Source organism: Mytilus galloprovincialis, chromosome 6 (assembly GCF_965363235.1).
Source record: "Mytilus galloprovincialis chromosome 6, xbMytGall1.hap1.1, whole genome shotgun sequence".
In the NCBI taxonomy this organism is placed as follows: Eukaryota; Metazoa; Mollusca; class Bivalvia; order Mytilida; family Mytilidae; genus Mytilus; species Mytilus galloprovincialis.
Genome location: NC_134843.1, coordinates 18,394,730 through 18,415,423, shown reverse-complemented (window position 1 = coordinate 18,415,423; position 20,694 = coordinate 18,394,730). Strand labels below are relative to the sequence as shown.

Genomic DNA, 20,694 nt, shown 5'->3' with positions numbered 1-20,694 from the left:
AAAAGAATAGTTAGATTGAGAAATTGAAATAATTATGTGTGAAATCACACGTCACTCAATATTAGTTTTGTTGGCCGGAGTGATGCGTTTTGAATTATAAGGTGTCTTCGTCGAGGACCGCGTTCAGCTGTCTGTTTGGTTGTACATATAATTGAATAAAATGTTTTTGTTTTTATATGGTGTTACCTACAGTTTTGTCTTTTGGCAAGCTGACGAATCAAGAAGTTAGATGACATTGCACGATAATTTGATCAACCTTAAAGGACAGGATTTGTTTTCTCGATCAGAATCGGCTGAGTACAAGTTTAAGTAATGATTTGATTTCAGAAAATATCATAAAAAAAATTGATGTAAATATGGATATAACACTAAATTATGTGTGTCTGTAATAAGGAGAAAGTCAGGTACTTAAATTTAAAAAATGAACCTATTCAAAAGTAATTCTAACCAATCTATCACTCATTAGTACCATAAATCTGAATAGGTTTCATATTTAGATTTTGACATTGGTATTGCATGTATGTATTCTGGGCTGATGAGCACGAGACAACATTAGAAAAACACAAGAATTACCATGTGATCAAATGTTGACGGAACACATGCGTCTGATGAGGCGAATTGCCAGGGAAAGTCAATGAAGGCAAGTGAATTTGTATATATATATATATTTATGTATGTGCTCGCTATTTCAAAACAATGGTAAAAATACGATAACAGATCTCAGATGACATTATTTTCTCCAGAATAGTTATGTTGTAAACAACTTAGCTCTACATCCAGTGTGCTCTTATGCATTACATTGTGTATAGTAGTCCCTCATTTTGGTTTCTGAAACGGATAGATATTATCCTGTATTCGGTTATCTCCTCTAGAGTTTTCTATGCCCATAACTTAACATGATCTGGATGTAAGATGATAACAATCGCTGAGGATATGGGTAAAATGTATATCAATCAATATGTTAAAACAATAATGAAATAGCTAGTTATCATTATAGGGACACACAACGCAAGAACTGCATATACACTCCGTTCTCATGAGGAAAAGATGGTGGTTTCTTCAATTCTTTTCGTTTATATGCTGACGTATCATCATCTGTACCTGTGTTTTAAGCCATATATTAAGCAGGTTATTTTGAAATGCTTCGCTTAAATTATTACCCTCCTACAATTAGTGCTCCTATAACTAATACAGTTGCCGTTACACTGATGCCAGCAATTTCTCCTGTTTTTAAACCTGTTAAATATAAAATATCATACAATGTTATTAGCTATTTACACTATGAAGTTACTTGATCTTTGTAATTCTTGCATTAAGGGATACGATATACATGTAAGATTTGCTCTTGGATTTCTTTTGAATGTCATTCAAAGATATATTTCCCCAAACTAAATAGAGACAAAGAACTTAAGGACTAATAAATTCGACAAAGCACTACAAAATTACGCAATGAACTAATAATGCAAATAAGGCAATTTATAACTGTATTCCAGTACTTTTGAACTTGACTAGAAAACTAGGTAAAAAAACAAAATTAACATCCCTGTAAATATTGTGAAAAACTTAAAACGTATACATGTATTTAGGTGTACATTTTTTTTATGTCACACATTCACGATTTTTACTGCCGTCCTTGACAGGACCATTCCCGATTAAAATTTGTCAAAAGTCTGTTCAAGATCCTTTGAATCGTGGATGGAAATCCAAGCTTTAATTAAAATTTGTAAAACAAATAATTTAATCACGACAACAATCAAATATTGTTCAGGAAGCGTCGATATTCAACCGTTTCCAAGCGAATTTATCCCGATAATCCCATTCTCAATCCGCTTCTTATCCAATTTGTATCTTTCGCCAGGTAAAATTCGACCGAGTCTGTCACGACTGCGTCCCGATTCTACCGAATGTAAGCCGACAGAGATCAGACAGTGACCAGACATTGAACCGACGCTGACGGAAGTTATCCGTTCGAAAACTGTCTGCATAATCGGGATGATCGTGTAGTGTCGGAACGTAATCATATCACGATCCGCTCTGTCGCATTGCAAACGGCGTTGTCTGGTCTCAGTCGTATTGTATTCTGTAATTGTCAGGATTCTGACGTGGGTATCATTGACGAATTTCGTATAAATAACGGGATTGTTCCGGAACGGTTTCGGCAAAAACGGTTCGCAATCGACAAGATCTGGATGCAATCTGGACTCAATCGGCATAAAAGCAGCAATGAAAAATTTCTCCAGATCATTCCCGTTCCACAGGACACCGTCCAGAATACACAGAACACTGTTAGGATTTTGATCCGATACAGCAGAATCTGTCACGACATAGGCACGATTGTAATCCGACTAGACAAAATCGGCTGAGTTTCCCCGAATGTTACGGGACGCACCTAACTGTCGGGGTGCTACGCCGAATTATTCGGACCCTTCCCGACCCGTAGGAATCTGTTACGAACTTAAACGACTGCGTTCAGACAATGATAGGACATTCCAGATAATTGAGGATAGTAATCCGACTTTTTCACTTTTCGTGTCGTATCGCTGTCTGGTCTCAAACGGGAGCAATAATCGGCAATGTGTGAACCCCGCATTACGCATTTATTTGTGCAGTGACATATATGTGAATGTCGTCAGTCTCATTCAAACGTCATAATGAGTACGATGAAACATTTAATAAAGTGAAAGGAATGAAATAAATGATCGGATTACAAATTAAATACTTGAACTATAAATATTAGTACAACGATGACATTAGTATCTGCATTTGAGAGGTTGAACAGATGAAGGGCTATATCATTAAATAGGGCCAAATAGAAATAACTAAATTTTAAAAGGGAATAAAATTTTGTGCGGAAATACCAGATAAATAGTTGATAGTTTTCATGCAATATGATGCATCCTCAGAGAGGACAAGACTGATGGATAAAGCTGGATGTCTCAGAAGCTTGCATTATAATCGGTTAGGCCTTACATATGATTTAGATATTTGTCTTCGTTTCAACAACACGTTTTTGTTTTTGATGCTTAGCAAATTTTAATGCATAAAAAGTATTCACAAAAATACCGAACGAGGTAAATTGAAAAAGGTGGAAGTCCATAAAACTAGACAAAATCAAACGCTCGGTTTTTACCAAATGATTTAAGAGAACAAAGAAATTACAACTTTCTTATTCTGGAATATGGCAGCAGTTATCAAATAGTGTATTTCTATCTGTATTTGCGTTTGTTGTTGTTGCACTTCAGTGTTTGTGTTGTTTTGTCGTTTACAAATCATACATCGTTGTATATATTCTTGAAATGGATTTGCAGTTGTCTAGGTAATTTTTTTCTCCGTGTAAAACTCAAGTCTTTTTCTGATAAATAACACCTGTTCATATAAAAACAGAAGATGTGGTATGATTGCAATAAGTCCACTCTTCACAAGAGACCAACTGACATAGAAATTAACAATTATAGGTCAGAGTACGGCATCCAACAATGAGAAAAGAACATACCGCATAGTCAGCTTTCAAAGGCCTCGAAATGACAATGTAAACCAATTCAAAAGAGGCTTCAGTCTATTACACTCGTTTGATTTTTAACTTTTCTTACCTGACTGGCAAGATGAAACTGATGAATCTGAAGCAGAAAGTACAAATATATTAACATTATGTTTAAATACAAAAAGGGGACTAATTCAATGAAAGCCCAATCATAAATTAATATGAATAAAGTTATTTTAATAGATGAACGAATGTCACTTATATTTGCTTTCTTAGTACTTATACCACGGGAATATAATATATGTTCGTCTAGTATCTTGATTTCCATTTTTTCCGACGCTGTACTGTTTCTTTGGAGTACAATCAATTTGCAGTACAATCAATATAATAATGTAAAATATAAAATGTGAAAATGACATTGCAGATTTTTCCGATGGTCTAATTTCTATTGAACATACAATTCAGAAGTTGTGCATATCATGTTGTGGATTTTTGCATTTTGCAAGAACGAAAACACTTCAAATAACAACAGTCACGGATTAAGTTACCACAAATTAATTAAAACCGTATCCTTATTTTTACGATGATGTTGTTCACCGATTGTTTATCCCTAATGGGCCTCTAATTGAGGAATAAAAAATTAAGCGTAAACCGAAAAATCCCTGTGTAGTGGTATTGGACATGTTTCTTTTTTAACAAGTGACTGAGCGTAACAATTTGTGTAGATTAAGCAAGTTAAGGACTTTGGAATAAACGTGTAAAAACTGAATTCTAAGTATTAGAATTTCAAAAAACTTAGAAAAAAGGAGGGCTTTTTTTTACCACAAGGAGCCGTATCAAGCAGGGATGCGGACGATTACTGGCAAATGTAATCGATTAATTTTAATCGATTACATGCAGGATTTTTGTGCAATCAATTAATAATCGATTACTTAGATATTTCTATGTAATCGATTGCAATCGATTTTTTTATCAAAAGTAATTACATTACTTTTCGATTACTGTCAATTACATGCTTCAAATTTTCAACCAATAAATAAAGTAAGTTAAACACAATTGTGTTGCTCAATGTTTGTATAGTGGAAAGGAGTAGGTCCGGTAAGGCCCCTTTTTGGCCCAAAAATATAACAGTTTTACAAAATTTAAACTTTTAGTTATTTATTGGACAGATGAATGCTTCTGCTACATAAATATGGGCTGTTTTTGACAATACAATGCACTTATATCGGGTTGTGGCACCATTAAGTCATGCTAAATTACTGAAATCTTCAAAATTCTATCATTTTAGTTAAATTTTAGACGGTTTCCGTGTAAAACGAAAGTGGCCGCATTCGTGTTCATCCTTAATATTGAAATGTAACTGAAATTTGAGGCCAAAATGAGTCCTTACCGGACCTACTCCTTTAGAACTTTACCAAAAACAGTATTTAAAAAAAACATTGTTGCAAATTATAAGTTGACATTTGTTCCTTTATGGAATCTCTTACTGAGAATCAAAGATATTAAAAAAACCATCTTGAATCAACATGCATGAGAGATGACATCGCATTGCATCAATCACTTGTTTATATTTAAGTTTGTTATTTTTTAATTTGCTTTGGTGCTGACTAAAGTTAAATTATTTGTTTTTAATCATCAAATATAGGTATATTTTAGCATTGTTAAGTACAATGTTGGAAGTTTTTTTCTGAAAAAAATATAAAAAAGTAGAATAATTAATTTGTTCATCTAATTTTAAAGATCAACATTTATAATTATATGCATAATTTAATCCTTTTGTTTGGACAGCAATTCTTATTACAGGTTATAAAACTGTCAATGGAGTACAATTTTAACCTGGGGTAAAATAATGTAAATCTGCCTCTTAATTAGACATACAGTAATGGAAATAAAAACAAAGTCTGTTTCTATTTGATTAGAAGACCTTGATCATCTGATTAGTAAAGACAAGAAGTTTGTTAAGATTTTGTTCAGTCTGTAATCAAATTATAAACAATATATATTTATAGTGTCAAAGAGGGATACATGTATCTATTTCTGAAAAGAATTTCAATGCATAGCCATTGGTTCATTGCTAATAGGATTTTATGTACTTTCTCAATATTTATATACATGTATATCTGATATACTATATCATAACATTATAAGAAATCAACTGTTTATCTTTTCATAGCTTTAATTTCAATTCTTATTGAACATAATGCTTTAAAGAATTTTAATAAAAATAAGCTTACTACTTTAATGTTGTCAGAACTTAACGTAAGACAATTTAAAAAAAAATCTATTTACTTATTTCAAATCTATCTTCATTTTTTAATATAAAAGGACTTGAATTGTTGAAAAGCACATAAATCCATTTGTTTAAAAAGTTAGAGTAAATTGTGGTAGAGGATCTGGTTGATCATAATGCTGCTTGAGACAATAGATAAAAATAAGGCAGTTGATAAAGCCATATCAATACATTCTATTTAATCTGTACAACAAAGTAATGAATATATACATATTTCAATTCAAAATAGGTTATATTTTACTAAAAAGTAATCGAAATGTAATCGAACAGTAATCAATGATTACATCATAATTTTTGCTGTAATCGAAAATGTCTTCGATTACAGATTACAGTCGATAACTGTAAAAAAAAAATGTAATCAATTACAATCGATTACGATTACAGATTACGATTACCCCATCCCTGGTATCAAGAAAGGGTTTTCGGGGTATGATAATTTACTTACGTATTTTAACTGTATAAGAAATGTTCGTAGAATCATAAAAACACGTCCACGTCATGTGATCGTCTTTCTTTAGCGAAGGGTCTATTATCACAAAGATACCAGAAGTATTTCCAGAAAACTTGAAATTGTTTTAAGTCTTTAGATCACAAAAACCGCCTTTGTGACAGGAGATACGTTCCATATTCGAATTACTCCATGTTGCTGGGCCTTCAAAGGAGCTGATTTGACATGCCAATAAAAAATGCGAATTTAAATTGAGCGAGCCAGATCCTTTGATAGAAATTGCACCTGAAAATAAAGTCTTAAAAATATTTTGACAATGTTTATATACAGATATAAAAATATCCTTTTCGCTTATCTTAAAACATAAATAAACAGTGTATTACTAAAGTTCAAAAGAAAACTATGCACTCAAACAAAATTAACTAGAAGACATTTCTAAAGTACGTTTCAGTCAAAATGCATGCTCCATATTTTATCGCTAAAACACGATTTGAAGAATATTCAGTGCAAACATTTGAAAAAATCCAAGTCCGTTTATATGTATGTTGGCGTTTATTTTTGTTGCACTTAAGTGTCACTGCTGATTTCCTCTAACAGCTGATGAGTTTCCCTCGGTTTTATTTATAAGTAACACGGATTTGTTATCGTTTACTCAATTTAGGAGTATTGAACAGCGATACACAACTGTTGCCTTTATTTAGGAATTAAATACTTCTTTTTGTACATTAATTAGGATGTTAAAGCGTTGACCGAAGAACTTTTTGTATGAAGCGCTTCATTCAGAAAATGCGCATGGTTAACGGTATGACAACCCTGTAAAATAACTAAATGGAAACATTTAATACTTATAGTTACATTTATTTGCCAGGATCATGAAAACACGATTTCTTTCAATTTTTTTTTTACTTTACCTGTGCACTTTATTGTAGAAGCTCGTATCGTCATTAATGCTATACTTTTTTTTAAATGGAAGGCTAATTTCAGAATGACGCGAGAATGCTGTAAGCCAATAAAAAAACGTGTTATGCTGAAACGTTTATGTAATGTAATTATCTAGCTAAACGTATACTTATTGATCTGTTCTTTTCTAATGTAAAAAAATGATTGATTAGACATTGTGTTATAGCTAGTTAAACTTCCGTCTTATATGATAGTCGCAGTCAATTCCATTATTATTACTATTGCATTTTCATCCAAAAATACCTGTACCAAGTTAGGAATATGACAGTTATTTTCCTTTTGTTCTATTGATGATTGATTCCAACATATGTCATGTTTTATTGGCTTCCCTCTTTTAGAATTTACCTTGAAGTTCGGTGTATTTGTTAATATTTGTTGGATTTATTGTTAATTGTAAGCAAATAACAATCACTCAACAAAGCAACATAAGTATTATATTCGTTTGATTTGGTTGAGATTTTGATATTGCCATTTGCTTAGTGACTTTCGTTTTTGAATTTTCCTTGGAGTTCACATTTTTTGTGATTTTACTCTTTATGCGTACATTTAAAAGAAAACACACCGTTGATCGATTTCTGTGTTAAAAAAATAAATACGCAAAATCTAAAATAATCCATGGCCATTGTTATGTCTTATTATCTCTTTTATGCAAAGCCCATTTGACTACTAAAATGTCAAAATATTAAACACTGTGGAATGCGTCTAAGAGTTATCTTCTATGTGTTAAAGCCTGAAAAATATGCATATCGTTATCAAAGGTACCAGGATTATAATTTAATACGCCAGACGCGCGTTTCGTCTACATAAGACTCATCAGTGACGCTCAGATCAAAAACAGTTAAAATGCCAAACAAATACAAAGTTGAAGAGCATTGAGGACCCAAAAATTCCTAAAAGTTGTGCCAAATACGGCTAAGGTAATCTACCCCTGGGCGTAAGAAAATCCTTAGTTTTTCGAAAAATTAAAAGTTTTGTAAACAGAAAATTTATAGAAATGACCATATAATTGATATTCATGTCAACACCGTAGTGCTGACTACTGGGCTGGTGATACCCTCGGGGACGAAACGTCCACCAGCAGTGGCATCGACCCAGTGGTGTAAATCGTTATCAAAGGTACCAGGATTATAATTTAATACGCCAGACGCGCGTTTCGTCTACATAAGACTCATCAGTGACATATAATATCATTTAACAGAAATGAATTTAATATACGTATTAACAGTAACTGAGCTCAGCATTGTAAGTTATGTTAAGAAAGATATTTTATACTTTGTCTACAGAAAAAAAGAAAAAGACAGAGTTTCAATCTCTCTGTCATTTCATGCTGAAAGAACTCAGCATAGTTCGTAGAAAAGAATGTTTCAAGAAAGTTCCAATCACGTTTCACAAATTCAATTTCTTTATCGGAAAATTGATAAAACAAAGAGGTAAAGTATTCAAAATTATCTGAACTTTGTAAGATTTGTAAATGAGATAAAGTCCACCAATAATTAAATATGCTATTAAGCGCTTTACATTGCTTTTTTATTTGCAATTGTTACACACTTCATCATCCCCAGTTTTTGGTGTGGTTCGTGTTGCTTAGTCATTACTTTTCTATATTGTGTCTTGTGTACTATTATTTGTCTCTTTGTATTTTTATTTTTAGCCATGGCGTTGTCAGTTTATTTTTGATCTATGAGTTTGACTGTCCCTCTGGTATCTTTCGTCCCTCTTTCAGTATTGTAAAATTAATAGTTTAAGTATATTTCCCAATTTTATGATAAACGGGACACAAAGGTCCTCAAAGAGGGAAGAAAGATACCAGAGGGACAGTCAAACTCATAAATAGAAAATAAACAAAGCCATAGCTAAAAATGAAAAGGACAAACAGACAAACAATAGTACACATGACATAACATAGAAAACTAAAGAACAAACAACACGAACCCCACCAAAAACTAGGGGTGATCTCATGTGCTCCGGAAGGGTAAGCAGATCCTGCTCCTCATGTGGCACCCGTCGTGTTGCTTATGAGATAACAAATCCGGTAAATAGTCTAATTAGGTAGGTCACATTTATGAAAGGGAAGGGGATTGTAGTTACGACGTAAGGTACATATCCGATATCATTTGTGAAACGGTCATTCCATAACGGTCAACCAACTCGTGATGGCGTCCGTAAAATTTACGAAGAGATGATTTCAACTTCACCATTTGGAACTCTTGATTTAATAGCTTCCTTGTGAGCAACAACCCTCTATCAAGAAAATCATGATAAGAAATGCAAGTACGGGAATATCGTATCAATTGGGAGATATTTACACCGTATGCAGGTGCTGCTGGAATGTTGCTACTTAGAAATGGAAAGTTCACAATTGGAAAGCTGAAATCTTCTCTTTTGTCGTAAAGTTTGTTTTCAATCGACCCTCATTGTCCTCAACTGTATCTACAATGAACAGGCACATCTCTATTTTCCAAAAGAACTTTGGTTTGGTAAATTCTATCACAAAACGTGTCATCGGGCAAAAGCAATATCTTACCTTCAAAATAAAAGATCTGTAAGACTGTGCGAATACTAAATTATGAAGATCCAAAGGAAAAAAGTATGCCCAACATAATGAAGATTTTTACAAATGAAAAACTAATTTGAAAATAGAAAACAATGATTCAATTGTTACGTGTTGAGTGTTGGTTCATATATTTTACGAACTGCCTGTTAAAAATCAACTTGAAATTTCGTGAATCTATCTTATGGTAATTTGTTAACTTACAAGTATTTCCCTTGGACGTCAGATGGGTTGAAATAAAATTTCTAATCAAGTTTTCAAATCTTAAAGTGGAATGAAGAAACGAAAGCTGATTCTCTAGAACAGGAAGTAATATATTATTTAAGTTTAGTATACGATATTACCTAATCAATAAATAATTAAACTCATTCCTTGTTACCTGTACAATTCATATCAGCATGGTTAAATGCATATGTGTGACATTCAATTCTAATTTGACATATTTAAATCTTTAATCAAATAATTATCTTCGTATACCATCATCGTATAAAATACAATTGACAATGGAAATTGGGAATGTGACAAAGAGACAACAACCCGACCAAAGAGCAATTAACAGCCGAATAAAATTAAAAATCATACATGAATAACAAAAGCCAGAGGCTCCTGATTTGGGACAGGCGCAAAAATGTGGCTGGGAAAAACATGTTTCAATACACAAAGGTGAAAAGTAAACAAAAGTTAATTCCATTGCCATAAAAAAAAAACACTTAAAGGAATAACATGCAAAAAATATAGGAAGATTATATTGAAGAATCCTTTTTTCCAATCTGTTTTACAATATTTAAAGTTTACAGGAATAAGGATTTCTACTATACCGTATTTATGTATTGGATGAAATCATTTGCGGATCCGTACCGACAGCATTCAAATCTAGTTTCGACTACTACTACTATTTACTATCATTAGGTATAACACCAAAAAAGGAAATCTGCAACATTTTTACGTTACAATGAATATTGAACTCAAACATAAGGAGTACGATTTACAGAAATTTTGTTACCTTTCGTCAAGAAACAATTCGTTTGCCAAAAAGTTACATCTTTACAATCGTATTGTGTAAACTATCTTAAATTCATGGAACAGGTCAATACGGTGCAATCCTGATAACTCAAAGCATCGAATTCAGTTACATACAAATCATTGTCAATACACATCACTCTGAATACTAAGGTGTTGATAATGCAAAGCAAACATCGAGTCAACGCTTTACTTTTTCATCTTTAAGATTAACTAGATTAACACATTTTGTTCAAATGGTGCAATGAAAATGTATCGAAAAAATACTGCAATAAAACGTGATGAAGGTTCAATACCAGTAAAACAAAGGTTCTTATATTTAACAGAGAAGAAATATTGATAACCAAAAAGGATTTCATGCTAACTGATGTGTTAAAAAAAATGATATTTGGGTATAGACGTATATTTTTATGAACCCGGCTGCATTACGTATAAAAGCAATGCTTTTTTTTTTAAAGTTGTCAAAAGATTTTGTATCCTTACATCTTTTGAGCTTAACAAATTAGCATTTGTTTTTACCATACCATAAAAACTACCAATGCGTTTTAACATGATAATTGCAATGATTATAAATACTATGATGTAATTCGAAAAATATGATACTATCTGCTAACTGTCCCTTATTTTATGAGGCTTTTCTGGAATCTAAGAAACTATTGAGTCAAAGAAACTGTCGTGGTATGTGTCGTCACAGGAATTTATATCATTGACCAACAATTTCCTAATTTTGGCAGGGGTAAACAAACAGATAACTAATAATTGTTACTTTGGAAGATTGAGAATAACTAGCTCGCGAAACCATTTAGAAGGTAAATTATGCAGATATATCACTTTTATTAACTGTATTGATTTAGTTGCGAAATATATATTGGTATTATTAAAATGCTTTAAGAAAAACAGGGCCCAGATTAGGAGGAGGGTTGGGATCCCGCTTACATGTTTAACCTTGTCACATACTGTATGTATGTGTCTGTCCCAAGTCAGGAGCCTGTAATTCAGTGGTTGTCTTTTGTTTATGTGTTACATATTTGTTTTTCGTTCATTTTTTGTACATAAATTAGTCCGTTAGATTTCTCGTTTGATTTTTGTTTTACATTTTCATTTCGGGGCCTTTTATAGCTGACTATGCGGTATGGGTTTTGCTCATTGGTGAAGGCCGTACGGTGTCTAAAGTTATTCATGTCTGTATTATTTGGTCTCTTGTGGAGAATTGTCTCATTGGCAATCATAACATATCTTCTTCTTCTTCTTTTTTTTCTTTTTTCTTTTTTTATATCTAACAGCATTTTCCGTATCTGATCACCAATTTGTTTTCGAAAGTGGAATATATTATTACATTTCTCGACACAATGTAGCATGTCATCGATGTTGCAGTAATGAAGTCGAGGATGAAACAAATTAACTTTTCGATTGTGATAGTCTATCAAAAACAACGAATATATATAACAACTGAATTGTATAATAGCATTTAAAAATTTAAAACCGAACGAAAACACGATATGATTCATGAATAATGACAATGAGATATTATCAAAATCATACATACTCATTAAGAAATAAGAATAGTTTAAGTTGGATTGGAACAAACATATTTCTCGAAAACTTCCTTTTTATGATCCGTGACTAGACCATAGATGATTTAAAATTATCCTCATGTTTTTATTACTTGATTTACGACAATCATTTTCGTATTTGTCCTGTATGGACTGGTATCCCGACAAGACACATGCAGATACATATACAATGTACATATACTTTGTTTATCCTGAAAATTACTTTCTAGAAATCGGCAGAGTTCAAAAGCGGACAGCGAAGAGAACCCCAAAATGAACTGGTTATGAAACAGAAATACTCATATTACCGCTTGCTCAACGTGGAAGTGGGGTAACAGGAGACTTTATTTGTACAAGTACAAATAAAGCAAAAATTTATTTGTATGTCTGTTATTTGTACCATAGTTGGCTAATTGCAGGATAAATATGATATATGTTCTCCCGACGTTTTGCATTTACGTCGATCTGCATTTCTTTGCGTCGATTTTTTTCTTTCATTTGCGCTGATTGTGTACAGGGAGATTACAGGTGACTGTTATTTATTATTTATCCTTTGTGTACATGTAATGAATTGTAAATTAAAAGCTTATGTCCCCAGCTCACCATGGCATTTTATGAGATGTAATTTTGACATAAGTAACGCCTGAATTTTCTTAATGACACCTATAAATTATATATTACGGTGGTGCGAATATATAACTGTTTAATGTAATGAGAATGAAACAATTATGTACCGTAATTTGTCCTCTTACAATTTTCAACCGGTATACCTGCTCAGAAATAAGGTGAAAACGTGATGGTGAGCATTTATAAGTACTTTAAGAATGCATCAGAAGGACCGTCAGACCTATTGTCAAACGAGAAGCAGTCCTCGATTTCATCTTAAGGGCATACGATACAGTTTTGATCCCGTATTTACATTTTGATAAAAATTTCCATATAGACTATTTTTTACCTGATTAAATCAAATATGTTATAAAAAATATACCTTCATGCTCAATTTTTTTTTTTAGATAAATGAGGTCCAAATTTCATATAGTTGCTCAAAATTAGGATTTGAGGACGTATCTTTCCTTTCGACAGAGATACATAACTTTTTTGTTTTTTTAAGATAAACACAAGCTGTTTTTGGTTAAATTATTTGTCAATTATGTTTTATATAAATGTCCTTTAAATTTGTGCAATTTATTTTTCAAAATAACTCATATTTATCAAATGTTCACGAATGTAGAAAAAAAAATGTCATTTTTTTATGTATATTTATCAAATTTAAAAAAATTGCACTAATTACGTTTTCATGAAAATTGGGGCACATAACCTTCTAATCTTTTCCCGATAAGTCATAGTTTATAGACGTCGCGAAATTAACAATTTACGTTAGCACGTCATTACCTCCCCTGTAACTGTATCGTATGCCCTGAAGGAAGGAATGGTAGCCCGACAAATTGAGATAGCCATTTACCAGTTTCACTTGATTTGTCTCTTTATACTCAGCCAAACGATTTTGCTTTACCAGTTCTGTGACAGACGAAACTGACAATAATCTATTTGCAGGGGACAACAGTTATAATGTGATAACTGACAACTTATAACATATGTACAAAGGAAAAGGTTTATATTGATAAATAAAAGATAACTTTCACCTGTAATTTACCTGTGCACAATCGGCGCAAACGAAAGAATCACATCGGCGCAAATGAAAGATCGAACAATTGGCTCAAAAGTCATACGCCCATGATTTACAATAGCTTAAACCAATTGCAATTATACAAGTCTTCTAAAGAAAAGAAACAAGGCATTTTTTTTGTGTTGATTAACTATCATCTACGCATATTTCTTTGCACACAACTGTTTCCTTTTGGTTTGTCGTGCAGAAAATTCATTTTCGGCCTTTTTAATGCAAGGTTTTTCACTGATTTTAATCCAGTTTAAAAGGCCAGGATACTTATTTTAACCCTGTTTTCCTGGGAAATCAAATGGTTTGCCCTTATGTAACGGAATGCAAAACTTTACTTCAGAAAACTCAAAACTATACCAGCTCAGTTCATGCTCCTATGATAATAGTACTATAATAATCGCATTTTTTATGGATTTATGACTTTTGAAAAGCGGTATAAGTAAGATAACAAAAATACCGAACTCCTAGGAAAATTCATAACGGAAAGTCTGTTATCAAATGGCAAAATCAACAGCTGAAACACATCAAACGATACAACTGTTGCCTTTGTCTATTCATTTTATTTTAAAATTTGTAGATTTAGAGCCTTATTAGTGACATTTTAACAATAGTACTTACGCATATTGGTATTAACTTGTAATATCTTGTAAATCATTAAATTTATAGAATTCCTGTGCGTTGAAATATATATTTACTACTACCAATGTCTGGAAATCATTAAATATACACGAAAAAACACAATATTTGTTATACTAAGATGCATCTGATACGATACAACTTTAATATGGGTTCACGATATCAAAAACATATACATTTGAAATAATATATTCTTTGGCCAATTTATGTTCCAATAAATATTTATGATATATCATATACCGGTGTCTTAAATCTATGCCTTCAAAGTACAATGGGTGTTGTTATGACACTTAACCATTATAAACAGGTACATACTAGTATACAATCAGAATATTTAATCATTAAAAAATACTCTTCAGAGTAAGACATAACAGTACTGTAACAATACTTGCAAATTTATGTGAATATATTGAATACGAAATTTAAAGAAATAGAAATGTTAACACTTGCAAACTTTAATTGTTCCAAATATGAAAAATATGAAAAACTTGTATCTAATTTGACAATATCAAAAAAATTGTACAAACAAATATGTGCTTTAAAAAGTGTTACATATAAAAGTAACACAACAATTATTCAAAAAGGGGGACTTCATAAAAAACTGACAAAATCAAGTGAAAAACAACTGTTATATTCCTTATTTGGTGCATTTTTTTCAGAAGAAAATGAGTGTATGAATCTAGTTTTATCCCCCACATACATAATTAAGTCATTGTAAGATATAGATACTTACAATTTGTTGAGGATGTTTAATTCGTGGCATAATGATATCAATATTTATAACATGTATCATATGTCCCCGGTTGTATGATGTCTATGCAGATAAGATAGAATGACACAATAGCTGGTATATATTTCTATATGAATGATAAGTTATTTATTAAATAACAAGTATCCTTAATGTTTATTGCGTCATCTTTTTCATCTTACAGTTGATGTTTTTTCCTCGGTTTTAGTTTGTAACCCGGATTTGTTTCTCTCAAAGCGACAAACTAATGTTGCCTTTATTTATTATTATTTTATAAAGTTAATTCCTAAGGCAAAAAGTAAAGTCACAAAAATATAGAGGAAAATTTAAAACGTAAAGTCTTTTTTTTTTAAACGACAAAATAAAAATATCAAATACATCAAACGAATGGTAAGGTACAGGCATCTCCTTGAAAATTGTTTGAACCTGGTTTTATGTCAGCTATTTCTCTCACGTGTATGACAGTTGCACATAATTCCATTATATTGACAATAGTGTGTGTACAAAACAAACAGACACAATAAGTAAATATGTCAAAAATTGGGGTACAGTAATGATAAGAAAAAAGAAAAAAAAACTCAAGGAAAATGGTTGATTACACCTGGTTTTATAGCTAGTCACCATTGTGTTCTTCATATTATATTTATTATTTTATAATGTCAATTACTATTGCAAAGAGATCTGCAACATATAGAAGTACCTTTATTTTCTATGCATGTAACAAAATAGTTTTAGTACACTTAAACGCTAATTACAGGTTTCAACTGTTTTAATGAGTATCTGATTATTTAATGTTTTATAACATTTAATCTGTAATATCTTATTCAACCTATGCAAACATATTTCCTAGAATTTTAGACCTCAACTTCAAACTGATGACATAGCTCGAATAAACCCATATATATTTGTTCATCTGCTTCTCTCACGGAGAGGATTGCTGTTATTGCCTATCGCAATCAATAGTATATCCTAGAGCACCGTGTCTTGGTTTCTCCAGCAGATGAACAAATTTTCCACCTTTATAGATAATAATTTAAGTTTGTTCAAACTTGCATGAAATTATTGTGTTGTCTTCTATTTTTTTATTTGTTATCATCAATTTTATTTTAGGAATTATTTGTGCACTGCTAGGCATAGAAATAATAATGGAAATAAGGAATGAAGGGAGAAAAATAAATACTCAAGAGTACTTTTAATGAATTTTTGTTATTAATGCTATTTTCATTTGTTTATCATAATATATGTCACTTTCTATACTTTATACATGTTATAATGTCTCATGTTTGTTGCTTTTAACTATCATAATTGTAATTGTAAATTCCCCCTGTGGGACCCTGATTTGAAAAATGAAATATTTAATTTGATTTGATTTGATTTGATTTGATTTGTATATTTAGTCAAAATAAGTATAACAAAAAACTTAGAAAGTCAAACGTTAGACTTTATTAACAAACGAAACGAATGAAAAACAACTGTCATTTTTAGTGCACCTGGCCAAAGGGCCAAGTGAGCTTTTCTCATCACTTGACGTTCGGCGTCCGTCGTTCGTGGCTAAATATTTTTGAAACCAAAGCATTTAGAGCAAATCTGATAGGGTTAAAATTGTTTATCAAGCCAAGATCTATCTGCTCTGAAATTTTCAGTAGAATCATTCAATCAGAAAACCCGTTGTTGGGAAAGCAATAATGTAAGATCTACTAATTAGTCAAACTTGAACAAAACGGACAATTGATCCCTTAAGGAGTTCTTGCCATTTCTAGTCACTTTTTAACAATTTTTCATAAATTGTAATCTTTTAAAAAAAATTTCTTCTCTGAAACTACTGGAACCAAATTTGTCTTCAAGCATCATTAGGGTATCTAGTTTTAAAAATGTGTCCGATGACCGCGACCGCGAACCAAGATGGATGACATGGCTAAAAATAGTATAAGGCTAAAATGCAGTTTTTGGCTCATATATCTGAAACCAAAAGCATTAAGAGCTTATCTGACATGGGATAAAATTCTTCATTAGGTCAATATGTATCTGCCCTGAAATTTTTAGACCAATCAAGCAACCCGTTGTTGGGTTGCAACCCCTGAATTGGTAATTTTAAGAAAATTTTGCAGCTTTTGGTTATGATCTTCAATGTTATTATATATAGAGATGAACTGTTAACAGCAATAATGTACAGCAAAGTAAGACCTACAAATAAGTCAACATGACCAAAATGGTCAATTGACCCCTTAATGAGTTATTGCCCTTTATAGTAAATTTTTAACAATTTTCATAAATTTTGTAAGTTTTTGTCAATTTTTACATTTTTATTTCCTCTGTAACTACTGGTCGAAGTTCATTGTAGATAGAGATAATTGTAGCAGCAAGAATGTTCAGTAAAGTAAGATCTAAATACACATCACCTTCACCAAAACAAAATTTTGTCATCCATCTGTGTCCTTAGTTTAATATGCACATAAACCAAGGTAAGCGACACAGGCTCTTCAGAGCCTCTAGTTTTGACTTAGTAAAACATGTTCGTAATAAATGGGAGTTAACCTGGTTTGTAGGTAGCTAGTTTAAAATATCCCACTTGTATGACAATTGTTATAATTGACAAAATTGGGTCAGCAAAAAAAACACCTCATACAGTATACATGTCATTGAAAGGTAGACATTTTTCGAAAAGGGTTGACCGTACAGTGACACAATACCAAGATTTCTGTTAAGTTTTTGGGATAATTTATATTTTTCAATGAGCAATACGTAACTATATTTCGATGGTCATAATAATAGTATTGCTAAGTGCAAATGTCTGTATGATAGGGTTCATTTGTTCTTGACCTCGTTTTTAGAGTGTTTGTCTCAGATCGATAAAGATGCAAGACGAAATTAAGAAGTAATGTGTCCGGTAGTCGTCTGTAAAATAGTTATTTTATAATGGTCAACCAATTTGTAATTTACGAGGAATTATTTCAACTTCACCACTTGGTACCTTTTGTTTAATAGTTTCCATGTGAGCAGCAACCCTCTATTAAGGAAATCATGTAATGATATACAAGCCGTGGAATATCGTATCAGCCGGGAGATACGGCATATATCCCATATGCAGGCGTAGCTTGATGGTTGCTTCATAGAAATTGAAAGTTTTATTTGTATGCTGTAATCTTCTCTTTTGTCATAAGGTTTAATTTTCAACCAAAAGCATTAAGAGCTTATCTGACATGGGATAAAATTCTTCATTAGGTCAATATGTATCTGCCCTGAAATTTTTAGACCAATCAAGCAACCCGTTGTTGGGTTGCAACCCCTGAATTGGTAATTTTAAGAAAATTTTGCAGCTTTTGGTTATGATCTTCAATGTTATTATATATAGAGATGAACTGTTAACAGCAATAATGTACAGCAAAGTAAGACTTACAAATAAGTCAACATGACCAAAATGGTCAATTGACCCCTTAATGAGTTATTGCCCTTTATAGTAAATTTTTAACAATTTTCATAAATTTTGTAAGTTTTTGTCAATTTTTACATTTTTATTTCCTCTGTAACTACTGGTCGAAGTTCATTGTAGATAGAGATAATTGTAGTAGCAAGAATGTTCAGTAAAGTAAGATCTAAATACACATCACCTTCACAAAAACAAAATTTTGTCATGAATCCATCTGTGTCCTTAGTTTAATATGCACATAAACCAAGGTAAGCGACACAGGCTCTTCAGAGCCTCTAGTTTTGACTTAGTAAAACATGTTCGTAATAAATGGGAGTTAACCTGGTTTGTAGGTAGCTAGTTTAAAATATCCCACTTGTATGACAATTGTTATAATTGACAAAATTGGGTCAGCAAAAAAACACCTCATACAGTATACAGGTCATTGAAAGGTAGACATTTTTCGAAAAGGGTTGACCGTACAGTGACACAATACCAAGATTTCTGTTAAGTTTTTGGGATAATTTATATTTTTAAATGAGCAATACGTAACTATATTTTGATGGTCATAATAATAGTATTGCTATTAGTGCAAATGTCTGTATGATAGGGTTCATTTGTTCTTGACCTCGTTTTTAGAGTGTTTGTCTCAGATCGATAAAGATGCAAGACGAAATTAAGAAGTAATGTGTCCGGTAGTCGTCTGTAAAATAGTTATTTTATAATGGTCAACCAATTTGTAATTTACGAGGAATTATTTCAACTTCACCACTTGGTACCTTTTGTTTAATAGTTTCCATGTGAGCAGCAACCCTCTATTAAGGAAATCATGTAATGATATACCAGCCGTGGAATATCGTATCAACCGGGAGATACGGCATATATCCCATATGCAGGCGTAGCTTGATGGTTGCTTCATAGAAATGGAAAGTTTTATTTTTATGCTGTAATCTTCTCTTTTGTCATAAGGTTTAATTTTCAACCAGCACTCATTGTAAACTTCTTGATTTAAGTCAAGATATGAGACAGACTTAAATGTATCTGTTGTGTCGTTCATCTCAAGTTCCGTAGGAGAGTCACCAAACTGAAAATCATTAAGTGAGAGAACATCACCTATATAGCAGAAAGTGAAGATAAAGGATAATTTGCTAATTATTTTCTTTCATCCTAAGAAGCTCATGTATGAAGTCAGTCTCATATCACGGAATAAAGGAACAAGTCCGCAAGATGTTGAGCGCAGATGGTTTCCATGGGAATGCTGGATGTATATTGAAAATCACGTCCTTCAATAAACTCATCATAGATATCAGGATTAAATTTTGTATTTTCGCTAGACGTGGGTTTCGTCTTTTAAAAAAAACTCGTAAGTGACGCTCGAATCCAGAAAAGTTTAAAAGGCCAAATAAAGTACAAAATTGACGAGCATTGGAACCAGAATTCGTTAAAGTTTTGCCAAATACAGCTAAGGTAATCTAATCCTGAGGTAGAAAAGCATTATTATTTCAAACTTTCAATAATTTTGTAAACAGATAATTCACAAATATGACCATATCAATGATAATTCATGTCAGCACAGAAGTGCTGACTAATGGGCTGGTGATACCCACCAGCAGTGGCATCGACCCAGTGGTTGTAAATAAGAAATTATCATAGATACCAGGATTTAATTTTGAATTAACGCCAGACGCGCGTTTCGTCTACAAAAGACTCGTCAGTGACGCTCAAATCCATAAAGTTAAAACAGCCACATGAAGTACAAAGTTTAAGAGCATTGAGGACGAACATTCCTAAAAGTTTTGCCAAATACAGCTAAGGTTATCTTTTCCTGGGGTAGAAAAGCCAACGTAACAAATATATTATCAATCAAGAAATCAGACATCTTAATAAAATTAGTTTCAGAGATTTTTTAATTAAAACAGAGTG

At 32.1% G+C, this 20,694-nt stretch overlaps 1 long non-coding RNA gene across 3 annotated transcripts; it reads right to left on the bottom strand.

Annotated features, from left to right (window-relative positions):
• Window positions 1–653: 653 nt before the first annotated feature.
• Window positions 654–14,728, bottom strand: LOC143079114 (uncharacterized). 3 transcript variants are annotated; one of them, XR_012979337.1, is made up of 4 exons: window positions 14,600–14,728; window positions 6,217–6,504; window positions 3,591–3,617; window positions 654–1,236 (listed from the first exon to the last, which is right to left on the bottom strand). It is a non-coding gene; the product is annotated as an uncharacterized LOC143079114 (long non-coding RNA). The 3 variants fall into 3 exon arrangements; XR_012979336.1 differs by lacking the exon at window positions 14,600–14,728 and adding an exon at window positions 9,935–10,029; XR_012979338.1 differs by lacking the exon at window positions 14,600–14,728 and adding an exon at window positions 7,742–7,897.
• Window positions 14,729–20,694: the final 5,966 nt, after the last annotated feature.